Genomic DNA, 12,654 nt, shown 5'->3' with positions numbered 1-12,654 from the left:
AAAAGAATTGTAGCTGTTGTGTCTGCTGCATATTTAAACCAATAAAATATTTTACTTTTGTGCTCCAAAATTTTACATAATGAAAAGTAATTCCATTACTGCTGGAGTGCTTAAATGCTGAAGACAGCCAAACCACGACCAAATAAGTGCCAATTTTTATTAGGATGTTTGCAGGAGTAGATTTTTATGCATTAGTAATAACATTTGCATAATAACAAATAACGTTTGTGTGTTTCTTTCAACAAGCACAGTAAAATAATACTGACTTCCTCAGAAATAGTTTCCTGTTCCTATTGCCTGAGGTTTAACCAGGTCAGCTCTTCAGCTGGAGTATGTCAAAATGGTATGGGCCAGGGCTGGGTTCACATCAATGAAAGGAGGTAAAGATCTTGCCATGTTTTGAAACTGTCCAAATGCCAGTGGCATTTCATCTACCAGTTATCATCAGTGGGAGCCAGCAAGCATAAACGGAGAACTGGGCTCTGTCAGCCTGGAGGAGCACCCTTCTGCTGTTGTTACACGCCACGTTTCATCTGGCTTTGAGGGACACCTGAGTGTGTTCTGTATGCTCCTGTTTGGCTATGCGACTTCTCCCAGATATAAGGTGATGCACAGAGGTGTCTCATCTGGCACTAGAGGGAGTGGAAGCTTGTGTAATCTACTTAGACACACACATGGCTAGGTTCAGGTGTGTCCTCTCGCCAAATTTACTGGTTATGTCAATACAGATCCATATGGCAAGTCCAAATGCGTCATATATGGTCTTCCTGACCTCTTGCCTTGCAGTGCAGACCTCAAAGTCAAGCAGAGGCTAAGTGAGTGTAGCTTGTATACTCTTGGACACAGGAGAGGAGCACAGCAGGAAAAGCAAATAAAAAGAGTGAATCCTCCCTACATTAAGTTAACATTATTGCAATGTATTTTGGCTCTTCCGCCTGTGAGTTACACCCACAAGGACTCCCTGACGCTTCAACAAGTGGGTGTAAGTAGGTCCAGGGGAATATTAAATTATAACTCTTCAGCTCTGAACTTGGCCCCAGAAGTACATGAAAAAAATTCAACTTTGAAAATCAGGGAACATCACGATTGCAATTGTATTTTCCTCACTCTATAGAGCACATCTCTACTCAGCTTCAAGTTTTGCTTGTGAGGGCACAATGACAATAAAAGATACCCACTCTAGTGATGCTTTTTAGTCATATTTACTAGGTTTGCATTGGCCCCTTGTATATTGATTCTGAGATTATATTATCTACAGTTGCTTCCGATGCAGCATTTCTGTCTTCTTTCCAGTAGATTACAGGACATTAGATATTCACTGAAAATATTATGAAAGCTTTGGAGAGATATTATGTCTTTTTCATTTTGTAAGACTTCATAAATACCACACACAAATAATTGTAGTCAAAGAACGTTAGTGAGGTGGTGAAATTGAGCACTCACAAATTAGCAAATGTGAGGAGAAAGATTTCCTATGGGATCGTAATCTACCTGCATATGTTTGGAACTATTGACGAGACATATTTATTCCTGCTGATAAAAAGTATTGATATGGATGATAGTTTATTAATTTTTCTCCAATAACTCCACTTATTCAGTACAGAGAAGGGATTAAAATAATTTGGTGAGCCCCCTTTCAATATTTTATCTTCTTTTCATTGTTCCTCTAGGTCCCATTCACTGCAACATTCATGCTCTGCTCTGAAGATAAAATTATTGATTTCCTCTATGCCTGTCATCAGGGTAGCATTTATGTATTTCATGAAAGTTAATTAAACTTTGCAAGTGATAAGGAATATTATTACCTCCATTTTATAGGACCGAGCCACAGTAAGATTAATGTTAAAAGCTATCCTCTCAAAAGAAGTGAGTAACTTGAAGTGCTGTGATTTCTCAGGGCACCCAGTGTTACAGTCAGTGTTTAGACTATACACCCAAGGGCATCTTCCACTTTCCACTTTGCAAGCCTGGCTAAAATCTGAGTCACAGCCCCAAAAGACTCACCTACTCCTGATTCTGCCTTTGCCCGTCTTCTCTCTGCTCTGTATGAAAGCTGCAAAGAGCAATCCTGGCATACTCTGAGCCAAATCCTGCATGTGGACGATTGAGAGATCAGGACATTAGGTGTACTGCTGATAGCATAAACCCAGTGATTCAGCTACAGCCATACACAGTATTTTACACGCTTGAAGTCTAGATCCCATTGACTTCCATGGCAGGCGTGAGTACTCAGCCCTTCTGCAGATGATACCATAGGGCTCCTATCAGGACTGTTGAGATAGTCATTGGTAGTCATAAACTAGGATGAGCTTAGTACTGGTGAGCTGCTGGGGAGGGTTGAGGCCAGCCAGTGGCAGCTCAGCGCTCACCCAGTTGCTCCTTCACTTTCCCCCAGATGGACGGGGGAGAGAATTGAAACTGCAAAAGTGAGAAAAACTCAAGGGTCAAGATGAAGGCAGTTTAATAAGTGAGTGGGGGGTGGAAATAATCCCAAATTGCAAAAGCAATCACTCATCAACTCCCACCAGCAAACCGATGCCCAGCCAGCCTCCAAGCAGCAGCTACTTTGGAAAAAGAATCTCTGTTTTATTGCTGAGCATGATGTATATAGTATGGATTATCTCTCTGGCCACTTCGGGCCCGCTGTCCCCTCCCAGCCTCTTGCCTGCTCCCAGCCTACTCACTGGGGCAGAACAGTTAGAAACAGAGAAGGCCTTGATGGTACGCAAGCACTGCTCAGCAACAGCGAAAACACTGGTGTGTTATCAACACTGTTTTGGTCACAAATCTAAACCATGGCACCGTGTAGGCTGCTGTGAAGAAAATGAATGCCACCCCAAGCAGACCCAGAGCAGTTACTCATGACACATAGGCACTGCTTGCCAGAGTCAGTCTTGTTCGCTAGCCCTGAAGCCACCAGCTTTGAAAATGAGAATTTCTTTTTTCCTTGCCTTTTCTCTGACTTTTGCAAGAAGTGAAGCAGAACTCCTAAAAGTCTTAAAGTTTTCTTCACTACACTTTGGTTGACATCTGGCTTCTATGCTGTGCAGATTTATACTGGGAAAGAGAAAAGGCCATTCCAGGCGCAAAGATCACCTACCCACCAGATTTCAGGACTGTGCTCCAAAGCCTGGGAAATGAGAGTTTTTAAAAGAAAATGTCTATAAATTTTTGATGTAGACAATAATATATACATTTTCCCTTAGGTTGTTTCTTGGAAATGACTGAGAATTTTCCAAAAAACCCCTAAAAAATATCAAAAGAAGTCCAAACAAAATCAGCCAGAGGCATCCAGCCAGCAGGAGAAATTACAGCTAGAATGACTGAACTTTGGCAAAGCTACAAGGTCCTTATAATGGAAAGTATTGGTTAACTTTAGTGAAGGCCAAAACCAGTTGAGGAATGAAGAAAGAATGACCATGGTGGCCAGTGATTTTAATCTTCCATCTATCATGCAACCCTGTAAAGGGAAGCTATAACTCAAAATGCGTTATGGAGAGGACACAAGGGAACAAGCTGATTTTGGCCTTTTTTATGTCACCCCAGCCTGTCAGGTCTTCTAAAAGCCCTACAAACCTTTCTCCACCAATAGAAAAGTAACTTTTCTCTACTTGAGAAATTTGTGAGAGATATGTGTGTCCATATTTTTCTGAGATCCATGTACAATTACCTACAAGCTTATCTTTAAGCAATGAGCTACAGGCTACAGCTGGTGCTTCCAGGCTCAGCAGTAGCCACCCAGACCTCCCAAGGCAGAACAGAGACCATCCTTTTCCATACTTGGAAGATGACTGCTCAGCATGCAGCTGGCTTGCAGAGCCTTTTGTAAAAGATATTCCAGGCATTTCGGTTTAAAGTTCAACAACCAAGCACTGTTACTAGCCTGTTTTAATGCAGGTGCTATAGCAGTGTTGGGATTGAGAAAACTCCCTCGTGCTCTGGCAACAACACATCTGCTCACTGCTAACAGAGCACAGCGAGGCCGCCAGCTCTCTGCCTCCCAGAGATGCAAAAGCACAGGGAGCAAGAGCAAAGCTTCGCATTACTCACTGCCTCTGTTGTTACTGCAGGGACAGTTGGGAATGGAGAGGGAAGAATTCTGCTATACATTTATAAAATAACACTTTGAAGTGCAGAGTCTTCATGCTGTTATTTTCAATACTGCTTTCTTCATGGCAAGAGACTGGGTATGCTTGATGACAGAGCAATTTGCGGTCAAAACCTGTCAAAATCAGCATGAACTGCAGAACAAGTGAATGAACACCTGTTCATTCAAACTTTTCCCTTATGATCTGGAGATCTCTGGGGTTTCTCTGGCAATGGAGAACTGCTAAAGCAGGGAGGAGTGTGAAGCAGCAGCAGACGCCATGTTCAGTCCATGTGCCATATGCAACGCAAGCAAGAAACATTTCCCAAGGGAAGGAAAACAATACAAGGCACCAGAGGCACCACCTGACCACTGTTACTGGGGTTGTTTGAAGTTTTAGATATGGAAGGGTTTGGTTCTTCAGTTGCCATTTAATTTTCTAGTTTCAGAGCATTACTAGTTTTGCATTGCATTATTCTTTAGAAAGTATACTTTAAAATCGGCAACAGGCAGCTGGCCTGCTTTTAATGTTCTTGACCTCATCTTCAGGTCCAGCCATTTCATCACAATGCACTGAGGTTGGTCATGATTTACCTTTGGTTCACAGTCACCACGTTCTGCTTCATCTGCCCAGAAGCCAACGAGACTTGCTCAAGGATTTTCCTGGAGACCAAAATGAAGCTTACTGGCCTGTAAGTTTCCTAGGTTTTCCTTCTTGCCCTTTCTGAAGATGGGTGCAACAGTTGTCTTTCTGTAGTCACCGGTAAGCCCCCTTTCCCCCTTCCAGAAATGATAGAGATGACTTGCAATGACATATTACAATGACGTAAACCAGGTCTTTTGGGACCCTTAGACAAACCCTATCTAGTTGCATGGACTTGTATACATCACGGTTTCCCAAGAAACCACTGAATCAATTCTTTGCCCTTTTTTGAGTTTCTCTTCTCACTGACCATTGCTTCTAGACACCCAGGTCTGAGAGACCTCATTGGTGAATACCAAGGCAAAGAAGTCATTGCTCAGCCTTGTATCTGCTGGCACTGCTACATGCAGCAGTGGGTCCAGCTTGAAGACTGTGAAGTGTTCCTGGTAGTGATCTTCTCTCCATTGACCTGACCAGACAAGTCGTAGGAAGAGCCTGCTGGAGATGTGGCTGGTTAATGTACATTAGGTGTGGAGTTTTGTGGCAATACAGCAAGGATGCTTTGAGACAGTTTGCCTTGGCTGAGCTCATAGAAGCAATAGTGTATGTTGTAGTAAAGGCAGGACATCCAAATTAATCTGCTGTGGAGCTGTGTATACTTTGTTTACTCCTGCAAGCCTTCTCGACCCAGCCAAAGAGCTTAAATTTATGTTATTGTATTTTGGTTTACATATTGATAGCATTTGTGTTTGCAGTTAAAGAAAGCTGAAACGCATAAGCCATTTTCATGTCATGTTGGCTCAGATGCTGCTTCTTTCACAGAAATAAAACACAGAATACAGAATTTTGCTGGTGGTTGATGTAGCCCCTTGGTCTCACAGGAAAAGGGAGGGAAAAGTTTTGAGTCATTCAGCAATAACCACAGGGAAATATAGCGGCATCCACATTCATTTCAAGAGAGGAATTTGAGGTTTGGATGATATAAAAGAGGAATTACTGGGGGGGGGGGGGGGGCGAAAGGACTTCCCAGGCTCTGAGGATAGAAGGACCTTCCAAAGTGCAGATGGATTTTATCGTTCCTATAATTCTTCTAACTCTGTGTTTCTCATTTTATGAGTGTGAGCTGTCTCTGCTTCCCTGCCCCTTCCCGTTGGGCTCGTTCATCTTTGTGTAACCCTGATTCAGCAGCAGCTTGGTTCCTCCAGGGATGAGGGTGAGAACTGGCTGTATTTGCTGGCTACAGGAACAAACATTACCTTGCCTTAGAGGAACTGTGCTGCTGCCAGAAATCAGAGTCAGCAAGCAGAGCCTTGGCCATAACTGCAGTCACCTCTCATTTCCCCCTCCTGCAGGGATTGAGCTCCTTCAGACTTAACAGCGCTTTCTGGTAACTCTTCATGATGCCTCAGACCTTTTTGCAGCCTTGTGGTGAAGGAAAGAGACATGGAAGTGCAATCTCAAAGTTCAGAAAAGGGGTTCAACATGCTTCAGAAGTAACAGTCATGATGAACTGATAGACAGCCAGGCTCTAAATACCTGAGAGTATTCAGAGAGTGGTATATACCTGTCTTGACAAATGCTCCAAGTTACAATGGGACACTCATGCTAGCCTTTTTAGCTGTACAGTCAGATGCTCATCAGGGCTTGCCTATGCACCCACTTCCTTAACATTTAGCTCCAAGCTTTAGAAAAGAAAATAATTACAGTAAACCCCACTTTCCCATTAATTCAAAATAAATATCTTGTTATTGTGTTGGAGGTTTTCATTTGGGTGAGGAGAGTTATACATTTAGAAAGATGGCAGGGCACTAATATCACCTTGGACCTACTGAAGTCAGTTACAACCCAATATCCACTAACTGCAATGCAGTTGCTGTGCATACTAGGTATCTGTGAGGAACAGCTGGAGCTAAGCTAAATCACAATCATGAGTTTTGCATAAGTTATTTGGAAAAACATGGAGTATGTAACACTCCTTATGTCTTTTCAGAAGATTCCAGTCCCAAGTCAACTTTAACTGCATGAAATATGAAAATCCTCACTGCGCTGATATCAAATTCAGTGCATAGTCCTGTGTACATGATGTGGCCATGATCAAACTTTCATCCAGCTAGAAGCAGACTGCTCCTGTAAGTCCTTCATTTTCTGCATTTTGGAGCTTCTGGGCTGACTTCGGTAGTTGCCCCAGAAATACAGCTGATGTAGGAGGTGATACTGCAGGACATGAATTCATTCTGTGGCATAACTATGTGGGCATCTGATCATGAGGCAAGAAATCGTGAAATGGATTTCTTTTATGGTGGAGTTGAAGTGTGAAGAATGCAGCATTGAGATACAATCTCTGCTAACCAACTAGGCTGCAACATTTTATGTCACTGGAAGCTTTTCTTCAAGGTGGTGGCAGTTCTCATAATGGGCTGCTCTTATCAAAAAGTGACCCTGAATCTAAAGAGTTTTGTGAAAACAAGACTGCAAATAATAAATGCAAAGAATGAATGTGAAAGCTTCTTTGACAACCTCTATGTGTCCAGGTGAACCCAACTGAGTGGATTGTTTTGTGACATCTTAAATTTTACATCAAAGTCTCTGTTCTTGCTAGTTTCATGGCACCTTTATGCTGGTCATGCAGAACATCCTTACAACTGATATATTCAGGCATATTCACTCAGCTGTAGACCCTGGTGTTACTGAATCAGATGAATGACTTTAGAGCTACTCTGTCCTGCTGCTGTTGTTGATTGATAGGCGGTGACTGTGGCTTTTCTGGTAACTAAACAACTTTAACCATCCTATAACCTGTTAGCGAGTGATGTCTGATGTCATTTACACCCAGCCAGGACAGAAGAGCAGCCAGTGCGGGGCTTGAGAGCTCACGGATCGCAGGTGAGGAGCCTCATTCACGGTCCAGTGCACTAAGCCTTCTGCAGGAATTAATTGGTCATGCAGGCAATACTCTTGTTAGTGTTTTTCTTGGCAGGACTGAACATAAATGGTTTGTGTATAGTTACACGGTTTGACTTGTGCTTCCCGATTATGCTGATGGGTAGCATTTTTGGCTATTAAGAAATCTATATATAATCTTATACTGTACATGGTGATGAAATATGAATTGATATTGGAACAATGACTGAATTCCTTCATGGTTTATTAATATCATTCTGAATTTAAACAGTTTTAATTAAATGCTTGTGCAGACTCATGCTGTTTTATAACCATGTGGTGCTTTTGGAGAAGAGGAATTTTCTTCTAACCTGTTTGCATAAATACCAGTTCTGATCAAAACAGAGAATTTGTGTGTTCAGGAAATTTTGCCATTGAAAATTTTTCTTTCATTCTGAATCAAAAGACAAATAACATTTGAATCTATTTTCCCTACACCCCATGGTACAGAAATTTAAATACTACTATGATTTAGAAAATTGTAAATTTTATCTTGGAGTTTGAAATTTTGTTATAACATTTTTAACTGTTTGCTGTATTTTCTGGTTTTAGATTTTTATATTTGTATTATTTATGCTGGTTTTTGTATTCTGAAATCAGTTTATTACTTCAGCGGGGCTACGTTTTATTGTACTATTTAAAAAAATCACTACATTTGGCTTTTGTTTACTACTCATTGGAACATTTTATCTTCTCAATATAACTGTCCCCTGTTTCTGCTGGGTTGAAACAATTTACCAGAGTGTTCAGTTCCAATACAAACAGGAAATACTTGGACGGGAGTGACATACCAGTTCTTTGCAAAAAACCACTGTGATCAAGGAAATGGGTTTCATTCAGTGATAGAAAGCAGCACACAGTAATGATATTAACAGATAGTGCCACCCAGTAAGGGAATAAAATATTTCAGCTAATGGTGTTAGTTTGCATTACATTATGCTGTCATGTGCCAACTGCAGTAGTGTATGACACGCCATACGCTAGAGAAATGATTTTAAAATTAATGCAAGAGAAAGAGGAACACAATTTTGGAATGCCAGAATGAATTTTCATATTCTATGATGAATTTTAATTTCTTGAAGCAGTCAACATTTGTGCTGGAAGCCTTTGGGGGTGGAGTTCGTTTGTATCAACAAATACATATATACATATACAATGTATATTTTAAGATGCTTCAGTACTGATGAAAAGAAAGCTACTGCACTGGAAAATATTCTGATGGGAAAGACAGACAGTGTTTTAGGTACTATTCTCAGACAGGATGGCAGTTTATTAAAACCTATGTGTGAAGAAAATGAACACATTTCAAGGACATGCCGACACATGGGTGTAGATGTTGCTGCTTGTTTCCTGAGAGGCAGACTGAGCTGCCATTAAACTGAAAAGATTCTATTTATTTTTCATCTCTTATAGGAGCAACTATTATTGTTTAGTTCTTTTAAAGATATTATATCTGCTTGAACTTCAAATGCTCTTTGAAGGTTCTCTTTCTACAGCAGTTTTATTACTTTTGCCTTTCTGATGGTGCTAGCTCCTTTAGGCAGCACCTTTGCAGTCACCCTTCTCTTTAAACTTTCACATTCAACAGCTCAGAAGACCAGAAGCCATCACTTAAATCTTGGCCCTTCTGAAGTCAGCGGGATATCTGCCACTGGCTTCAGCAGAGCCAGGATTTCACTGCATGTTGAGAGGATTACCTTTTTTTTTTTTTTTTGTATTATATTAGCAGAAAGAAAAGCTGTGCAAATCCAATACAGTTAAACAAACATATGATGGGTTTGGATGTGTAACTCCTCTTTGTATGCGCATTACAGGCTGCAGCCTGCCTGTGCTCACTGCAAGCAGGCACCAGAGTGATTGCTGATTCATAACACACAAAGTTGCTTGAAAGACAGAATTTCCCATACATCTGTAGGAAATAATGTTGCGTAGATCAAGGCAAAGCAATATAGAGGGGAAGGTGTGTTTATTTGAAAAACCGAACAAATTTCACTCCTACTCACACTCTGGTGCCCATACTCTGATCCTGACAATCATATTCAACCAGAAGTTGTATATAATCCAAATGAATGCATTCAGGCATCCAGATGTGAGTACTCAGGTGGTCTGGTTGGGGTTCCTTGGCAGGATGCCACCTATGAAGGCCTCCCCACATCTCCTGGGATTTTTTCTTAGGCTGGTGACAATGACCTGGTCCATTCCTACTAGTCCTAATGTTTCTACTGCAGTTCTCTACACATTGATGCAAAATTCAACAGACTTTCTTTTGCAAAGTTTGCAACAAGATGTATACAAATCCGAGCTACTTGTGAACAAATACATCCCCTTTTCACTTGTTTGACTTCGAAAGTGGCTCTGTTCTGATACTAAGATTAAATTTCCCTCTGAGGAGAAAGTCCATCTTATAATGGGTAGTTTGTCAAGACTGCAAAACTTCCCTGAATAATTCCTATGTTTATATATATTTTTTTATTACATCATATTGAGAGGCCTCAACAAGACATATTTTTGTAAGTTTTTGCTAAAAAGAATCATCTTTTTCAGCTTAATTTCTTGGCTATGTGATTCAGAGACACCCATTTGATGGGGCCCCCTGGTGCTAAGCCCTCAAAGATGAGTAAAAGACATTACTTTCTGTCAAACTGTAAACATCGCATACTCTTAGAAAAAAATCTCAGATAAAGGAACTATGTAGTAAAGAGGTAACTTAAATTTATTGTCTAAGGGTTAGTGTAGGTTTTGCCTTTTATAGATGGTTGCATGTGAAGAACTGTGTGAAGTTTATCAAATCAGAAACAAAACAGATAGCTTTCTATTGCAGGAATGAATGAAGGCTTTAAAACGAAATGCAAGAACAACCTTCCACCCACAAAACCCAGTCCAAAAGTAAGATTTTGATTTATTTGATTCTAGACATATTTTTGTCATTAAGCTTTGTAGCTTATTCTAAGCTTTTGCTGCACTGTTATGCATGTTAAGCCACTGATTCCCACATGGTGAGCTAATGGCAAAGAAAACACTTGTGTCACCACAATTGAGGAGAAGAGAAAGTCTCAGGCAGAGGCACAGAAGGTTTCAATGCTCTCACAGATACATTAGCCTACATGGACATAACACCAGATGGGATTTCTGGGTTCTTCTCTCCTGTCTTAGGACACCAGTCACAACAGCAGAAAGGAGGACAGAATTTAATGAAACCACAGTAAGGAAAAGCCAGCTAAGATATTTAATTTTAGATAGCTGGGCAGAGTAAGCTGTGCATTTTTGGAATACATGAGTCAAAATCGCAGATGGTCACGAAAAGAAGAAGCAAAGCTGTTGATAGTAACAGCAGAGTTGCATCAGCTAAGCGTGTATGCACGTGTGCATGCAGGCATCAGGATCCCCAACCATTCTAACCCTTTGAGTGCTCAAATGATAATTTTCAGAAGTGTTTCTGTAAGTGGGTGCTATATATATGAATTAGGAGTTGGATATATAAACATTTCATTAATTAATGTATTTGACTTAAAGCTTGGCTGTCCTGTGGACTTCTTCTTGCTCAGTCCTGGTCCTGAAGGGGTGCAGAGAGCGAGACAGCTTCCCTGCAAAAGCTCTTATGTATTTCCTGCTATCTGGTACCTGCAGTTTCCTGCAGAGGTGGAAGAGGAAGGATGGAGGCAGCTGCAGCAGCACAAGTCCTTGGATGCTGTCTGTTTTAGAATAGAATCATAGAATAGAATCATAGAATCATAGAATAGTTAGGGTTGGAAAGAACCTCAAGATCATCTAGTTCCAACCCCCCTGCCACAGGCAGGGACACCTCACACTAAACCATCTCACCCAAGGCTTCGTCCAACCTGGCCTTGAACACCGCCAGGGATGGAGCACTCACAACCTCCCTGGGCAACCCATTCCAGTGTCTCACCACCCTAACAGGAAAGAATTTCCTCCTTATATCCAATCTAAACTTCCCCTGTTTAAGTTTGAATCCATTACCCCTTGTCCTGTCACTACAGTCCTTAATGAAGAGTCCCTCCCCAGCATCCCTATAGGCCCCCTTGAGGTACTGGAAGGCTGCTATGAGGTCTCCACGCAGCCTTCTCTTCTCCAGACTGAACAGCCCCAACTTCCTCAGCCTGTCTTCATACAGGAGGTGCTCCAGGCCCCTGATCATCCTCGTGGCCCTCCTCTGGACTTGTTCCAGCAGTTCCGTGTCCCTTTTATGTTGAGGACACCAGAACTGCACACAATACTCCAGGTGAGGTCTCACAAGAGCAGAGTAGAGGGGCAGGATCACCTCCTTCGACCTGCTGGTCACACTCCTTTTGATGCAGCCCAGGATACGGTTGGCTTTCTGGGCTGCGAGTGCACACTGAAGCCAGCCCATGCTCATTTTCTCATCGACCAGCACCTCCAAGTCCTTCTCTGCAGGGCCACTCTGAATCTCTTCTTTGCCCAGTCTGTAGCTGTGCCTGGGATTGCTCCGACCCAGGTGTAGGACCTTGCACTTGTCGTGGTTGAACTTCATCAGGTTGGCATCAGCCCACCTCACAAGCGTGTCAAGGTCCCTCTGGATGGCATCCCTTCCCTCCAGCGTATCAACCAGACCACACAGCTTGGTGTCATAGGCAAACTTGCTGAGGGCGCACTCAATCCCACTGTCCATGTCAGCGATGAAGATGTTAAACAAGACCGGTCCCAACACCGATCCCTGAGGGACACCACTCGTTACTGGTCTCCAGCCGGACATAGAGCCATTGACCACAACTCTTTGTGTGCGGCCATCCAGCCAGTTCTTTATCCACTGAGTGGTCCATCCATCAAATTGATATCTCTCCATTTTAGAGACAAGGATGTCATGTGGGACAGTGTCAAACGCTTTGCAGAAGTCCAGGTAGATGACATCAACTGCTTTACCCTTATCCATCAGTTCTGTAGCCCCACCATAGAAGGCCACCAAATTGGTCAGGCAGGATTTCCCCCTAGTGAAGCCATGCTGGCT

Source organism: Lathamus discolor, chromosome 2 (genome assembly GCF_037157495.1).
Source record: "Lathamus discolor isolate bLatDis1 chromosome 2, bLatDis1.hap1, whole genome shotgun sequence".
Lineage (NCBI taxonomy): Eukaryota > Metazoa > Chordata > Aves > Psittaciformes > Psittacidae > Lathamus > Lathamus discolor.
The sequence above is the reverse complement of the archived record's forward strand: the minus strand, read 5'-3'. Positions refer to the sequence as shown.